This window comes from Aotus nancymaae, unplaced genomic scaffold (genome assembly GCF_030222135.1).
Source record: "Aotus nancymaae isolate 86718 unplaced genomic scaffold, 86718_ANA_hifiasm-v0.15.2.pri h1tg000025l, whole genome shotgun sequence".
Lineage (NCBI taxonomy): Eukaryota > Metazoa > Chordata > Mammalia > Primates > Aotidae > Aotus > Aotus nancymaae.
Window position 1 is genome coordinate 6310884 of NW_026988438.1, and position 18480 is coordinate 6329363.

The window sequence follows — 18480 nt, forward strand, 5'->3', positions numbered from 1 at the left end:
CACAACACTTACAAGGTTATAATTTGCTATTAGCTTATTTGCCTCAATAAATGTGTACTCTGTTGAAAGGAATGCATGTATCTGATTCTGGAATATGATTAAATACTTTGTGCTACATAAAATATGAATAAATGAGGGCAGTAAGTGAGAAGAAAAAATTGTCATTTAGTTTTTCTCAGCATTTTTATTTCATATGATTCCTGAAGAATGAGAAGACATAAAAAATAAAAGTAGAAAATACTTCTACTTTTGGAGATAAAAAAATTTTAATAGCCATATAAATCATAGCACAATCTTAAAATCTGTATTAAAGTTGGAATTGCTCTTTTGGGTGTCAAAACACTATTTGTTTTACATTTCAATATCAATAAACAAGTTACAGAAGTCCTCATTTCAAAAGTGTGCATTTGCCATTACTAAAACCTAATCATTACACAAAGAAAAAGATATTCAAATTTTTCTGTTGATTTTACCTTTTTCTCTTACATTGTATTTCTGTTCCTTTTATTTGGAAGTACACTGAGGTTTAATTTACACACTGGGATTGTAAGTGTACAGTTTAATGAGTTTTGAGAGAGAGATTTACCCTTGTTAAGGTATAGAATGTTTCTACTACCCCCAAGAAGTTTACTTGTGCCTCTTTCTAGTGACCTTTCTCCTATTTTCAGCTGCAGATAAGCACAATTTTAGTTTCTAGCATACAGTTTAATATGTTCTAGAAGGTTATGTAAATTAGATAATAGAGTATGTTGTACTATTATTTGAACATAATTTGTGCATGTACTCTTTCATGTAACATATTTTTAAGATTCATCTATGATGTTCTTTGTATGAGTAGTTTTTCTTTTTATTACTATTTAGCATTCCATTGTTTATCCATTCTCCTGTACCTTGTTTCCAGTTGGAACTGTTACTAATAAAGTTACTGTGAATTTTTGTGTATTTGGTGAACATATAACATTTCTCTTAAGTAAAACAGAACAGTGATATTTCTGAGTCATATGGTAGGTTTAGGTTTCACTGTATAAGAAAATCTCAAACATTTGTTCCAAAGTAATTGTACCACATTATGTTCCCAGCAGAAACTTATGAGAGTTCCAGTTTCTCTACATCCTCACCAACACTTCATAGTGTCTTTTTTTGTGTCTTTTAGCTTTTTGACAAAATAAGCTCTGGTGGTTTTTATTTGCATTTTTTGGCATTTTCTTTTAATTTGCATTTCCCTGGTATATTGACAAATATTACTGAGCATTTCTGATATGCTTAGTGGCCATTCCTATACCTTTTCATCAAGGTCTCTGATTATTTTTTATTTAACTGTTTACTGTTGTTGTTATTGTAGTAGCTCTTTATATGTCATAGGTAAGTCTTGTCAGATATATGTATTGCAAATATTTGCTATGTTATTTTTTTCATTTTCTTAAACTGGATTATTGAAAAGCAGTTTTTTTTCTTTATGGTTTTGATAAATTCTCTGACCCTATTTCAAATGTGGTACTCTCAGAATCTCTCTTGGAAATACTGAGATCAGTCACAAAATATTCTTTTATTTCTTCAACCAAATATGGATCCCTAATTTTTCTATGACATGCATAATTACCATTATACTTACAAATTTATTTAGACTTATCAGGATTACATATCTGCTTGGATTTTATAAGAAAGATTAACTTAATGACACCAAAACTAAAATCAGCTTCAAGAAGTTCATATAGAAGAGTTGAAATTTTCAAAAATAGATTGACTCCTAAAACTTAATAAGTATTTAAAAAAAAAAACTCAGCCGATATTATATAAAAATTCCAATATATCTAATTAGATTAGGCTATGTATACATTTTCTTAATATTATATAGTATCCTCAGCCTAATTTTTGTGTTTTTTACTTATAATATTGACGATTAAACATAATTTTGCATGGAAAGTGTAAAATGCCTGAGTATGTTAATATATGAGATAAATGTTGAAATGAGTAGTTTCAGGTAGCTTCAGCATTTATTTAGAGATGGGTAGCTATAGAAAGAATACTGTTAAACCACATTTTATTGCTGCTCCCCATTAACTAGCTATGTGGCCATGGGAGTCCTGCAGTCTTTTTTGGCGTTTAATGCTCCTAACTATAAAATGAGGGCAGAGAGCTTCCGAGAAACTTGTGCTAGGATAATTCTGGTAGTCACATTTTATAGAAAAATAGCTAGTTTGGATTTTGATTATATTTAAATATACTATCAGTTTCTGATACGTGATTGCTGTGTTTAGGTAGGTCATAGCTTTTAAAATCTTTCACAGGGAATTATTAAAAATCCAAATGCCTTTTATAAATGTACCTACATGTATTCTAAAAAATGAATGTTTTCACTGTAAAATGACCCCCTGTAATATGACCACAAGCTGTAAGGCAACTATGCTTGTGAAATTAAAATACAGTTTTTGATAACAAATTTTAATATGGACCCAGAAAGCAATGTTTTACAAAAAAACAGACATATATGAAACTCACAGTGTCATATACACATGCTTTCTTGCCACAGACACTGTTTAATATACATTTCATTAACAATATACCCAATATTCATGCAAGAATATTGTGACTCAGGAAGGAGCATCTTTATGCCAATCCTTGAGTTTTCAGTTATTTATTAATAATTACAGGAAACATCTTAGAGTTTCCGTATTCTCTTTTTCATACTTAAGTAGATATCCTCTACGATTATCCTGGAGGACTCTTCTCTTCTTTGAAATTTGTTCACTTAGGCAGTTCAAGAAAAAGAAGAACTCCAAGGCTGAGTGTGCATACTTGAAATCAAAGGTAAGAGGAGTCAGGAGAAATGTCTGTAAGAGGGCTCATTAGGTCAAATATATTTTATTTAACAGGAAAACAAAAATTTCATAATATAGTAAATTATATTATTTCTCCTGCATATCCCGTATAATTTTTGTGTCCGAGCAAGGCTTTAACGGTAATTAGGGTATTTCAAAATATTACTTTCTTTTCCAATAATCAAAGCAAAATATTGTGTATCACTTCTATACAGAACAAGGGAAAATCGGGGGGAGGGGGAAATTTTCCTTTGCTGAGGGCCAGAGTAAAGATGAAAGATATTTTAGTATAAGAAGCTAAGAGTTTCTGAAAATGTGAGCTCTTCATACGAAAATGTCAATTGTAAAGGAGATTTTATAAATATTTTCTATGGGCAGAGAATATAGACTTTGAAAGTATTTAAACGGACAGACTTTTATATGAGAACTTCAAATATTGTTGACATGCTCCAGTGAATTTTATAGTCATTTATGTAGCCCCTCTGGAAAGAAATTAGTTCATTTTAGCATGGATCCTGAAATATAATATTTAATATTTAATCTCTCAGGGTTTCAAAGTGGATAAATCCTAAAGATACCCAACACATAGTAGTAACTGCAGACTTTCCATGAGGAAAAGATGGGGGATGTTTTTTGACATCCATCTCCAGTCTATCTGGAGGTAAATGGTTGGTGGTAACTCTTAAACTCGTCTTTCCATTAACTCTTGGTTTTAATATCCCCTTGGCTTGGTTGCTGGTTTCATGGAGCAGAGTCTTTGTGTGTATTTTCAAAGTACAGCGTGTGATTCAGGATCTCTATCAGATTCACTGCATCGAAGGCTTTGCATTTCTCAATGACATTCCTCAAAATGCTGGCTCTAAGTCTCCAATTCTACAGTTTTCTTCCCACTCTAAAGCTGACTGCTCTCCATCTTCATTTTCTCTGCAAGCATGTATTTGGATAGAGGCAGTAAGAGAATAGATAGATGCCATTTGGCCAAATGAGGCCTTTTACCTCCGTCTTACTGCTCCTACAGTGTTCTATTTGTACCACATGTCATAACACTTAATTTCAAAATACATTACAGTCTACTGCTTATGTAAACATTTTCTTTTTTCCTCTAGAACCATGAATTCCACAGGACAAGGACTCTTCCCGTTTAATCTAGGATCTATTGTACTGCTAGGGACTCAGGAACAGCAGAATATATGTAGGTTATGCTCCAATGCTAAAGCAAAAAAATGATTACATAGAGTTTCTCAATCTTACTGGCCCGCAAAATGAGTGACCCATTCTCTTGAAGCCATTGGTAGTAGCTACAATAGGTCGTAAATTAGGTTAGAAAAGTTTATTTCATGTCCCTCAATCTCTTCTATTTTATACTTAGACCCTCTGCGAGAAAGCTTGATGCCCTGTATATCATAACAATGGGTCTTTGAAAACATACAGATTAGAAATAAAAAAAAATCTTTTCTTCTGAAGACAACACAAACACATAGAGCCTCCTAGACATTTGTGGCTGAAAGGAACTGAATGGTTCTCCCATGACAGGGCTCCATGTAAGGAGAGACCAGAAAGGAGTAAGATTAAGTAGGGCAGGGATACTACAACTTGGTTACTGAGTAAGCAGCTGCGATCCGTGCTGGATAGGGGTGAACACAGATGTCTTCATTCCCCTGGCTAACTGGTTGTTGTTTTTTTTTTTCCATGTATGACTTAGGGGTGGGACTTAGGAACGGAAGGTGTTTTTCCAACCCACAAATATGTTTCAATAATGAAGAAAAATCAGGAAGAAAAGGAAAGTAAATGAAATTCTAAATAAAGTAGCTTGAAAGGAAGGCCTCTTTCTTTCCCCCTTCCCTTCTTCTCTCCTTTCTTTCCTCCCTTTCTAATGCCTGTCAGTCTGTCCTTCCTTTCTCAGAAATAGTATCCTGTATCAGCAGATTCAGCATAAATTATTCAGATTGCATAATTATAAGGAAAGGTGAGGTGCAGCAACTGCTAAATCTGTCCATCGAATTTAAACTAAAACTTGCAGACCATTCACACTTAAGATCAGATTAGATCTTCTTTTATTATTAACTGATTCTTTGAGACATTTCCCTAAATGACAAACGGTGGGAACATGACGTGGAATCAAACTTCTAAGGATAGCTTTTCAGCTAATGATTTGTTTGAAAACCCTAAATTGATATTCAATTCTGAATAGGAAACTAGGCCCAGTTTACACTGCAACTGGCTTGTCTGCCCTTCATCCGTTAAACAATCAGCTGGGTTTGAATAATTGATCTATATTGATTTACAATATAATGGCAACATGCCCCAACATCATAAAAGATTTATGTTTTTATTCAGTGTTTATGTTGATATCTTAAGTAGCAAGCACATCGCACAGCACATCGCTATGTATTGACAAGACCAAATGCTCTTTGGCAGAGCTTCAGTATAAAAATGAGAAGGTGTTGATTTCATTACCACTCTGGCAATACATTTGAAAGAGTGTTAATGACTATTAATGGCCTAGTCCTGAGCCAGAAGAACGCCTGAAGTCAGTGAAAGTGGCGTTTTATCTGCTCTTAAACATTAAAAAGAGAGAGCCTCCTACAGTTGCATTTGTAAGTGCCTTTCCTGCTCTACAAATAATCACATCCCCCACTTAAATGAGCTTTTAAAAATGTTGAAATTCAAGGCAAACCCAATTTCTCCACTCTGGATGCTTTGCTCTCTTCCTTTTCTTTATAAGGACTAACACATTTTGCTCTTGTCAAAAAGAATTTGAAGGTGAATGACAACAAAATTATTTTAGAGAAGACCTTTTGTCTCTTTTAAACTTTGCCATATAGAAACTTCATTGTTTCAGGTTTAACCAGACGAGTTGTTTCCTGTTCTTGTTTATTTTTGGAGACACAGATTAAGTCCAAACATTCTATGATGGAATGCACTATGAAGCCCGAATGTTTTCAGGGTTTGATTTTTTTTTTTCTTTCCTCAAACAAGTTTTCCTTTCCTTTTCTTTCTTTTTTTTGGGGGGTCCCTTGAGGATCCCAAATCAACAAGTTATTAGATGAGGAGTGGAAGCCTCTGTTTCAGAAATCACTACTGCAGATAGACAACAGAAAACAGATGCCAATTATTTGCCTCCGGCTGCTAGAAAACAAAACATTTTATGACATTTACTTTGCCTTAGCAGAACTGCCACTGATGCCAAAGAAACATAAACTAGTCAAATTATTAGCAGCCGGTTTTGAAATGTGAGGTATTATAATTTGGAATCTTGTTCTACAGTTGGCCGTCCTGTGACCTACATATGTCTTTATATACTCATTTAACATGGAATTTGATATAAAACTCAAGCATTTTAGCAGAACATACAGAGACAATATGTGTAACTGATATGCACAATTCAATATTTGATATAATTCAATATCTTATGCATTTTCTTCTAATTCCACTAGTTTTTAATTCAGGGATGAAGATAATTCTCGATGTTTGCTACCTGAAAGTAAGTTTCTTAACACATATTTTTATTTCATGTGGCAAAAGCTTCAAATTAAACATCTTTCTTACACTGAATTCAGCTGAATTATTCATTGTTAATGTGATGGCACAAGCAATGTTTAAGTATTCTTCCTACAGTAGTTATGAGAGGCTTAATTTAGTCAGAATTGATAACCACCTAGCCCCATAAGAATATACAATTTTATACACAGTTTTAGATTAAGTGTCTTACATTTGAGACACATTTCTGAAGCAATGTCATGAGTGGACTTCACTAAAAATAGCAGTTACGACAAATAAATTTCTGCCCGTATAGCCATGATAATATGCTATGTTGAAGATCTGGATTTGCAAATAAAATCTTTTGAACATCTTATACAATGTGTGCCTAGTTCTCTTTCTTGTCATGGTGATTTGGGTTACCTATTAAGGGGTGAAGAAAGGCACCTAACACGTTTTAGTTGATAGTACGGATTTTCCACAAGCAATGTGGTATAATATCTGTCATACAAGGGTCTACATTGCCTCAAGAAGTTCCTGAGTGAATGAGAACTAAGCTATGTTAGGGGTTAGACTTATATCTCCCAGAGCTGGTTGAATATATAAGATGAAAAGTGACGATCAAAGTAAGGAAAAGAATATTTCTCCATATTTAATATGCACATAAATCACCAGAGATCATGTCAAATGCAGATTTTGATTCAGTAGTTCTAGGGTGGGGCCTGAGGCTCTGATTTCTGTAAGTTTTGATGTAAGGATGTCAAGCAGCTTGTCCGTAAGTCACACTTTGAGAGGCAAGAGTGTAGATGACCTGTGGTGGGACCATTCTTTACTGAGTAACACCAGTTTTGAGAAGTGATTAAGTATTTCCAACCTCCACATGTAAGGAGGTTGATTAACTTGCAGTCAGGACTCAGAGAACCCTATTCTAGCCCATTTCATGAGTAGTGATTGTCATCAACCACCTGGTTCTAGTGTAGTGTGTGGAGTCTGAATGACGGGCTCTGTAAAACCTGCACCGTCTTCTTCTTAGATATGGTAACGTCAAGGTCTTCCATGGTTTGTGTTTGTGTGTGTGTGTGTGTGTGTGTGCACACGCGCACGTGCATGTGTGCTCACACTTGCGCATATGGGAAGAAAGAGCAGAAACTTAAAATTAGAGGCAGAACCACATGTGAACATTACAGCATCATTACAAAAGAGGGAAAATGTAACTGCATTCCTAGAAATGACCCAAACAAGTGGTGCATCAGGTTCCCAGTAGCATGTCTTCCTAACTTAAGCATCAATCACACGGAACATCTGGATAATCATGATACCAAAGGAGAGGGAAATTTAATCACATTTGTCTTTGATCACATCCTTTCTAGCAACAGAATCTGTATATGGGCGTGGATTCTATACGATATTTTAGCATCTTTGATCGACATTCATTTGGCTAGCATTTAAAGTTCATCTCTACCTATTATACTCTATCTCCAGTCAAAGGAAGTCTTCCTATCAAATTAAAACCACAAAGATCATTTCTAGGTAACATTCTCTGCACTCTTACATCTTCCTCACCATACTCCCCAAACACCTGGGGCAAATTTATGGATGCTTCTTCAGTAGACAGGAATTTTGGCAGATTTCCTTTTTAGCTGGGGAACACCTGGCAGGATGTCATAGCCAATTAGGGAAAAAGGAACATCTAATATCCTTTGGGAAGATTCAGTACTCACAGCCACATTAGAGGATAGATCGTGAACCACATCATATGTCTCCCACCCAACTCCCAGTCCCCAAGTATCACTGATCCTTTCACAGATGTTTTTCTCTTTTTAAAAATTTTTTGCATGTGCTCTACCTGTCCTCACAATCCCATGCCTGAAGTGTTGCAGTTGTCTTCTAACTGGTGGGTCTATCTCACATGTTATTTTAAATAACAGTATCTCATGATTCCACCAGCACTCTGTCAGTAGTTGGTTTAACAATCCTTATCAACATCCTTAGCTATAAGTCTGAATTCCACACTCTGTCATTCAAGTTGTCCACAAAATATATCAACTACATTTTTTGAAATCTCAAAAGTTAGCCTCTTGCAATATCCCAAACAATCCATGCTTTATGATCATGTCTGCTTAGATTTTAATGATTTCTAACCATTGACCTGTAATCTAAACACTTTTCCAGTAATTTTTCCTTGACGTCTCTCGACCACACCAATTTTTACTGATTTCTACCATAGCAGTAATTACCACTCATTTTATTGTTTGTTAATATGCTGCCTCATGTTTTGTTTCTCTTGCTATTATCTGATTTTTAAACGTTATGTTTGTTATATTTAGAAGTCTTGGGCCTCCATGAGGTTTCAGAAGGTGAACACTGGAGTCGGTCTAGATTTCAGTCTCAATGAGTGAACGGTAATTGTCATCTGTAAATCAGGGATGAAAGCATTCATCTTTCACGATTATGGTGGGGTTTCAGAGACAATAAAGATAACATACCTAGAAGAGTTATGGATAATAGTTTTGTTTTCAGATAATGTTAGTTTTTCTTAACTGTTCAACATTAAGGACTTTGCAAGATGTGACATACATTCACCATACTATATAAAAAGGGCTCTGCAAAAAGGAGAGACATGAGATACAAAAATATTTATTTCATTAAACTGTGTTGCATAAATGTTAATCTGTAACTAAGGATTATTCTATGGAATTATGTGATGGAAACACTAGCTGATTTATTATGACTCTACTGTTATTTTAATGCACTTCTTCTATGGCTATATGGAATGCATTCATGGCTTCTATCCCTTTAAGACATTATCATTTATTTGATGTAACTGAACCCTTCCTAATCACTCATCATCAGTACGCAGAATATAGGATGACTTTAGCAAAATAATTAACTGGAATCAGAAGAAAATCTAAAAATGGATCTCACAAATAATTTTGTTCTCAGGATAGCTAAACATAATCTAGGTTTGACCTAAACTATGAGCCTAAATAGGCTAACCCAAGGCCTTTAAGAGGAAAACATAATTTATTTCCACACAAATACTGCAAAATTTAGCACACAGTAAATGTTAAATGACTTTTCACTGAATGAGTAAATAAATGAATGAATATTATTATTCTAAAAAATTTGTATGGCTCTCTAGTAATAGCTTTGTCTTATTATTATTGAAAGATTTTAAATCTGAGTGATAAAATACTTTAAGTATTTTAGTAAATACATTTACTAATTCATTCTATTAATATAAATATTTACTAATCCTACCATATGTTAAAGTAAAAGTATATAGTAATTTGGAGATATGGAAATTAATGTCTGAATTATGCCATCAAAAAATGTTTAGCAGCAGTGGCAGTGTGTTCCCATCACTGTACCTTATACATTTTTAAAAGAAAATTCATAAATATTAGTACAATGTGGGTATGTAAAGATTAGATATTATGTTTTATGTGTTGCTGATATAATTAATTTTGTTTCATCAAACTCTTATACATCTTGTCCACTCAATGTAAAGACAAATTTTCATGACTGGTCTATGTAATTAAAGATATGATTTCTCTTCTGTGTCATCTACAATACCAGTGAAAGCAGAACATCTCTAAAGTACCAGAATTTTAAAGGCAGTTTTCTGGAGCCTCTTTTGGAGGACATTATTAGAATTAGGTGTTTATGTAAAATTGCTTTTTTGTGTCTGACAATATCTTCTAAATACTTTTTATGACTGTCTCTTCAAGATTTATTATGGTATTACAGACATGCTTTTGACATCTATAGACATCTAAACAAATTAACTTGCCCAGTGGAACTTATGAGTATTAGTGTTCAAAGCATCCACTTGCCTCACAACCAAATATTGTTGTGTAGATTTTTAGTCTTTATGTGAGCAATCTTTCTCCAGAAGATTTGAAGTCATCCTTCATTTGTTTAGTAAACTAGAATATCATTTTGCTGTAGTCAAACTCTGAATTTAACTGCCTCCCTTTCTCTGTTTACTTCATTAAGATGTAGCTTGATTTATAATCAGCACTCCATTTTCTTGAGACAAAGATTAATCACAGTAAATTTGGTGGATTCATTCTATCAACGGTGAATCCAGCTTCATGATTCTGAAAATCTACAGTGGACTGTAGGATAATCATCAATGTCAATAAGAATTTTCATTTAATTTTTGAAGTCAACATGTGTTGATCTTAAAGGAAAATGTTAAAAGGAATAATATACTGAGAGCTGAAACAGGTAGTGCTAATGTCACACCTATACTGTATCATTCTACTTTTGAGTCCTCAGTATTTTATGACATCATGTTGATTCATGTTCACAAGGCAAATTTTGTGTAATCATGGTCAAGGAATTATCATTTCATTTTTTAAAAGCATAAGAAAATGTTAAAGGGGTATAATAATTTCATAAAACTTGACTTATAGTTGGAAACTATATTTGTCATTTGCTACATTTAAAAAGTGAATTTGTGATTTTTGGCCAGTATATTTCCTTTGGCAGCTTGTTTATTATCTGAAATTACATAGGACAGTGTGGCATTAAGACTGGGAGAGCCTGAGATGGCTTATTATGTGGTTTCAGTAAGATGAGAAACATTAATTTCTCAAATAACTGAGTGAAATTACGTTTCAGGCTAAATAAAAATCAAGAAAGATATTCTTATATATTGAACTGAAATTAAGAATCTGGTTATGTTATTGATTCATTATCTCTATGGTGTGCAAAAATTATTTCTTCCTCATTTTTAGTAGATCTTAGACACATTTTAATTCTCCTTTTAGAACTAAGATGACAGCATGTTGTGAAACTTAGAAGCTCTTTTTATGTTAAATAAAATTTAATGTGCAAATACATAAATGGATACTTTTATTTAAAGCAGTGGTCCCCAACCCCCCAGCCACACAATGGTACCAGTTCGTGACCTCCTACGAACCAGGCCGCACAGCAGGAGGTAAGCAGAGGGCAAGGAAGCAAAGCTTTATCTGTTTTTACAGCTGCTCCCCATTGTTCGCATTACCACCTGAGCTCTGTCTCCTGTCAGATCAGTGGTGGCATTAGATTTTCACAGGAGCATGAACCTTACTGTGAACTGCACATGTGAGGAATCTAGGTTGTGTGCTACTTATGAGCATCTAATGCTTGATGATCTGTCACTGTCTCCCATCACCCCCACATGGGACTAGCTAGTTGCAGGAAAACAAGCTCACAGCTCCTACCGATTCTACATTATGGTGAGTTGTATAATTATTTTATTATATATTCCAATGAAATTATAATAAAAATTGTGTGCAAAATAAATGTAATGTGCTTGAATCATCCTGAAACCATCACCCAACACTGAGCCTATGGAAAAATTGTCTTCCACAAAACTGGTCCCTGGTGCCAAAAAGACTGGGGACTGCTGATTTAGAGTGTATCTGCTTATTTATACATATGAGGCTACGTTCAGATTATGACACATTCTAATCTACAACAAGAAAGGGTAATTTGGAAATTCTTCAACTAGTATTTGAAATAAAGAGCTATCATCAGAATTAATATATTTAATAAAATACTGTGTATCAGTGAAGATCATTATGATCCTAAGTAGATATGTTTGTTTGTGTGTACTTAATAAGTCTGAATTTCAGAAAATGTCAAAGATTTTAGTGGATCTTTTTAATGTAAACATTTCATTGGTGTTCCCATTGAAATTCTGCCTCACTGAAGAAAATTTCTTCTATTTCTCTCATTATCTCTTATTCAATGTCCCTTGGATTTTCTTTGTAATTCTATAGTTTTTACTTGTTTTTCTGAGTAAATTATTAGTTTTCTAACAGGTTTCAGCACTCTTCTTTAATAAGTATCCACAAGTACCCAGCATATTCTAATTTGGCTTAATCCACATTATAGTAAGTATCTAAGTAAGTTCTTCATTGTCCCTGGCAAAGTAGTTGCTTAGTTCAATTATGAGTTTAGAATAAAGGAGACAGAAAAAAGGAGTGAAAATATTTGTTAGTAAGGAATGGCTAAACACATGTCAAATTTGATGTAAAACATTTATCTATATATTCATTAAGCTCATCAAATTTGACACTGGATAAATACAAAAAGATTTGCATGGAGAAATATCACAGTCAAACTTTTGACAGCCAAAACTAAGACTAGGTGTAGTGGCTCACACCTGTAATCCCAGAAATTTGGCAAGCCAAGACAGGCGGATCACTTGAAGCCAGGAGTGGGAGACCAGCCTAGCCAACAAGGTGAAACACAGTCTCTACTAAAAATGCCAAATATTAGCCAGGTGTGGTGTTCTGCACCTGTAATCCCAGCTACTCAGGAGGCTGAACCATGAGAATCCCTTGAACCCAGTAGGGCTGCAGTGTGCCAAGGAGGGTTACAGTGATCTAAGATTGTGCCACTGCACTCTAGCCTGGGTGACAGAGCAAGATGCTGACCCCCCCCCAAAAAACAAAAAAACAAATAACAACAACAACAAAATAGGCTGGCCCTAGTGGCTCATACCTGTAATGTTGCAGCTTGGGAGGCAGAGGTGGGCAGATTACTTGAGGCCAGGAGTTTCCAACCCACCTGGCCAACACTGCCAAGCCTCATTTCTACTAAAAATACAAAAATTGGCCAGGCATGTTGGCATGCACCTGTAGTCCCAGCTACTCAGGAGGTTGAGGCAGGACAATCATGTGAGCCTGGGAGGTGGAGGTTGCAGTGAACAGAGATCACACCAGTGCACTACAGCCTGGGCAACAGAGGGAGGCTCTCTCTCAAAACAAACAAATAAACTAACAACAACGAAACCAACCAAATAAGAAAATAAAAAGAAAGCCATCAAAACAATGAGATTTAAAACTATTTAGCACATAAAAGAGAATTATAATAAAATTAACATCTTACAATTAATGACAGCTAGAATCTAGTGAGGTGACATATTTATATATCTAAAAATATGAAGATGTCAAGTACTAATTCAATGATCAGTAAAACTACTCTTCAAAAATTAGAATAAAAATAGAGGTAATCCTTGCCTGTTCACCAAAGACCTGTACCTAACTGAAACCTATGGAACAGTTCATCTAACAGTAACTGAATACATATTCTTTCCAAGAGCATATAGAAAATTTACCATGACAGACCTTATGCTACGCCATCACATTGTAATCAATAATCAGCTTTAAAAACAATAAAATAAAGTATGATCTCAAAATAAAGACATTAAATTAGAAATCAACAACAGAAGGAAACTATGGCAATTTTAATCTTCAGAAAATAAACCACTAACTACTAAATAACCCATGGATCAAAAGATAACTTACAGGACAAATGAGAAACTACTTTAAAATGACTGAAAGTTGAATCACACCATAAAAAGAAAAATTAAGCAATGTAGGCAAAGCTGCATTTAGAGAAAAAATTTTTAGCTTTAAATGCTAATGTAAAATAAAATCTCAAATGAATACATTTCTACCTTAAGAAACTAGTAAAATGAGAAAAAATAAACTCAAAGACAGCAGAAAAAATAAAGATTAGAACAGAATTAGTAAAACTAAGAGAAGAGAAAATCAATGAAACCAAACGCAGGTTCTCTGGAAAAATTAGCAAAATTGACAGAAGTTTGTATATACTGAACAAGAAAAAAGAGACACAGTTTTTTTAAATCCAAAATGAAAAATAGTGTATAATAGATTTTACAGAAATTAAAATATATGTAAGAGAACAAAAGCAACTTTATGCTGAAAAATTAGACAACTTAAATAAATGGATAAAGTTTAAAATAAAACAAAATTGTATATACTGACAAGAAAAGAACTAGAAAATGTGAATAAACATATACCAAGCAAAGCAGTTAAACTGGCAATTAAAATGATTCTAAGAAAGAAAAATTCAGATTCAGGTGATATTACAGGTAAATTCTATCAAATACTTTTAAAAGAGATGACATGAATCATTCATAAAGTCTTAAAGATTTCAGAGGCTGGAACACTTTTCAACTCATTGTGAGTTGCCCCAGTGCTAGCTCTAGACAAAAATGTCACAAAAAAGAAAACTACGTATCAATATTTCTCATGAATATAGACAAAAAGTCAACAAAATATTTGCAGCTCAAACTCAGCAACATATTAAAAATATTAGACATCACGACCAAGTGAAACTTATCCCAGACAGAATTATCACACAGAATTTGTTTTACAAGGTTAGTTTTTACAACCCTTCCACAAAAGCTGTTTAAACCTTTAGCTTTTATCTAAGTTAAGACAATCTTTTAGCCATCTAAACTGGCAAAGATTACATCCTCCTGACTTTTACAATCTTTTTTTTTTTTTTTTTGAGACAGAGCCTCACTCTGTTGCCCAGGCAGGAGTCCAGTGGAATGATCTTGGCTCACTGCAACCTTTACCTCCCAAGTTCAAGAGATTCTCCTGCCTCAGCCTTCTGAGTAGCTGGGATTAGAGGTATGTGACACCATGCTGGGTTAATTTTTGTACTTTTAATAGAGACAGGGTTTCACCACCTGACTTCAAGTGATCCTCCCACCCGCCTGGCCACCTTCTTGTAATCTTTACCCAAAATACATTTCACTCTCCTCATACACCTTGTATGTATTAATACAACTATTTTTTTCAGTAGTCTTAATTTCATGTTGTAATGTTAACTCTTAGAAAATTTTACTTTTGGTGCACAAATTTCCTTTCACGAATCCGTTCATGACTTACACAGACCACTTACAATATGCTTGGATTTTCTGACTTGTCCTAAACATCGCTCTTTTTAAACAATTGGTTATTTTAATTTAAGACAAGAATTTACCATATGAGATTCTCTCTTATAAAAACTCTGCTCTTTATAACCTTCTTGGCATAGCTAGGGGGTGTGGCTAATCCAACATATCCCAAAACCTTATCTAGACTCTAATGTGTTCAAGGTAGGTAAATTGAACAATCTTCAAAAGTCACAGCAGTTTATGACCTTAACGATTTTAGCAAACCTAATATCAAGCTGCCTAATTTACACTAAATGTACTTATTTTACCAATAATATTTAAAACCTTTTATTTCCCAAAGAATGCTAAAGTTATGTGAACTAAAAGGAATTAGTTTTAATATTTATTTCAAAATATTTAAGCACTTATTTTTCTTTAAGTCAGTTGATTAGCGCTCTTTTATACAAACATCACACACATAATACATACATAACTACACAGACCACAAGAAGATCTGGTAGTTATAAGATTGTTCATTTGCCAGTTTTGAATTTTCTTAACTGGATTACTGGCGTTAGGGTACATCCTTCAAAAAACAGGGCTAGGAACACATGCAGTGTTTACAAAATCTGGAATCTTCAAAGGTAGCTCAAAGACAGAAAAGTTCGAGAAGGGAAGCCAGAAGTTGTTCATGAAGGGGAAGAGAACTATCAAATGGTAAATGTCACACAGATGCCAACCAGAAAGTACTCATTTCCTAAGCCAGGACTGAACCTGGGACACCACTGTAAAATGGCAGAAACAAAAAGAAGGTATTGACACATGGTTACAAGGTTAAGCTCCCAAAAACATAAAATAAGATAAAGACCTCATTCAGTTTTTCTTTGTTTTTCAGAGACCTGGAGCAAACTTTGTAACTGTCCAGCTTGCTGTGTACCATCTTGAACCCATGTTCTATCCTAATGTACCCCTATTCGTGACAGAATGACACAGAAAGACAAACTCATAGCACAAAATACACCAGATTCACTACAGCTTAAGACTAGCCTCAGAATCCTTTTTCGTATTAATCAAAACTTTACAGAGGAGATAAAAAGTGGTTTTTATCATTCATTCAACCGATTTACAGAGAGAGAGAGAGAGAGGCCAGAAAACTGACTGGTAAGAAATTCCTACCCTTTTGCCAGGATGTCAGGTTTATGGGTTCCCCTTCCATCAGCAGCCCTAACTACCTTGCTTGCCACACCATACCTCTGGGGGCCAAGCTGCATCACAAAGGAAAATCATAGAACCATAGGCAAAATCCTCTTCATCTTGCAAGATGCTGCCCAAAAGCTTTTATGGGGCAACCAAATTAACATTTTCCATTCTGGCCAAGCAAAATACGTGTGACAAAATATAGACACTAGCCACTCTGCTTAGCACCCAATATTGAACTGGCAAAGGTCAAATTTGCACCTAGTTGGGCCCTGTCACTTTTAGTCCATTTTTAACCAAGAGGGACTTTACTGAGGGGAGGGCCTCTAACCCAATCCTACCCTTTACTCAAGTAAAATGCACCCCATTACATATCTAAAGTCAGCCAGCGGGTGCTACGGTCTATTTTCTTTGGCTTGGGATAGCAATTAAAGTTCGACAGACTTAATTTTGGGGAACCATCGTTTTCAAATTCACTACAATGCATTGTTGTTTATTCAGAATGTTCCATTGTAAATTATCTTTAGTAAGATTTGACCATTTCTATTAAGACTTTGCTGCTTCCTGGGCCTAGTGTGTAAAATGAAAGAGAATCAGTTTTTTAGAAATTAAGGATCCCATTTTCAGCAAAAATACCGGTTTTGCTCACAGGTTCCCTTGATTAACTTAGCCAATGATTTTTCTACTGAAGAATCCAAGAAAAATGAAACAAAGAACACAAAAATCCCTGCAAATTTTCAAGCCAAATGTTACAACCCCTGCAATATTGCCATTTACTACCAGTTTCTATCTGACCCAGTCAGATATAAGAGGCCTCTAACTAGATCCAAGCCAGTTAATTACAAGATCAACTCTGATCCGGGATGCAGTCCAGTTTCTGTTACTACTTTCGAAACCGAGTTTAGAACAGAAATTTGCTCAAAGAAACTCAGAAGAATCAAAACACAAATCCATGGAGCTCTGAAATCCAAGAGGGAACTTACCCACTGCTGTGAGACATCAAAGGACACAAGTGGGTCCTTGCAGGTACCTTGCTTGTTCACTCAGCAATCCGGAGGTGTCATTAAAGTTCTACTTTAACCACCCTTCTGACACCATCTGTTAAAAGAAAAACTTCAAATTAAATTTAAAGGAGTTCAACTGAATAATGAACAATTCACAAATTGGGCAGCACTCAGAATCACAGACGATTCAGAGAGACTCCTTGCCCTGCATTTTACTATATCCTACTTTCAGATCTACTTTGTATTAAATTGGTTATAATGCAGTTTAACTTTGTAAAACATACAAAAAATTTACAAGAATCTTTGATGTTAACAAAATCACACATGTAGAATTTTATTTTAGTTACTTCAAACTACTCAGTAATCAAATTAGCTAAAAGCATACAATAAAATTTATTCTGTACTTTTAGCTTCCAAGTTATTATATAAGCATAATAACATTCAATTTGTCTCAACTTAATATTGCATTTATCAGTATTAATCTCAACATACTGATAATATTTTATTAAAAGTTTTTAGACATAAATTTCACATATACTTGATAAAGCACTCAGCTCCTCCTAGTGGATGCTAAGCTTTAGCTAATGGGTATCAATATTTTCATATTTTAATAATGTTATAGTTTTAAGTATGTGTTTAAAATTCATAGAACATAAAGCAAATGGTGCCCATAAAGTTGAAAACAAATTATGAAAAATGTGAAAAACTGCTTTTTAAATAAAATCAGTTGACGTTAAGTGGCACTTAATTATTCCCATGTTATTAAATATATTAAAAAGTCATAATGGAGATTTCAATCAATGAGGTATTCATTGATTTTCCACTCATTCTGTTAAACTTTACAATTCCCTATCAATGAAATTAATAAGAAGTAACTGGGAGAAAAAAGGAAGTAAATAACATTGAAACCTATGTTTTTAAAAGGTAGGGTACAGAAGATTTTTAACTATCATAATAATGAGCAGAAATAAAATACGAAGTATGATTTGAAAGAAATATACAGAATCAATGGTAGTATTCAGCTCTTTCCGGTGGGTGGGTGACATGCTTGTGAAGGAGAATGCATTGCCTAAAAACCATACCCATGTGTGATGGAGTGTGCATCTGTTCAATACAGGCCAAGCCAAAATCTGCAGGTGTCAAAACGCCAGTAGTACACACAAAATGATGGAAATGAAGACAAATTATCTTTTGAAAAGTACCAATGTTCATAAATTTTTCTTAATTCTGCATGCATGGAGATATCATTGGCTTTCTTCCCCTTTATCATGTTGTCTGTGCTAATTGA

At 34.3% G+C, this 18480-nt stretch overlaps 1 long non-coding RNA gene across 1 annotated transcript in view; it reads right to left on the reverse strand.

Moving 5' to 3' along the window:
* The window catches only part of LOC110568987 (uncharacterized), a 510454-nt gene that overhangs the window by 287472 nt on the left and 204502 nt on the right, over positions 1 to 18480 (reverse strand). Inside the window, exon 2 of the long non-coding RNA XR_002479126.2 lies at positions 17172 to 17286. This is a non-coding gene — a long non-coding RNA (uncharacterized LOC110568987). The remainder of the gene's footprint in view (positions 1 to 17171; positions 17287 to 18480) is intronic.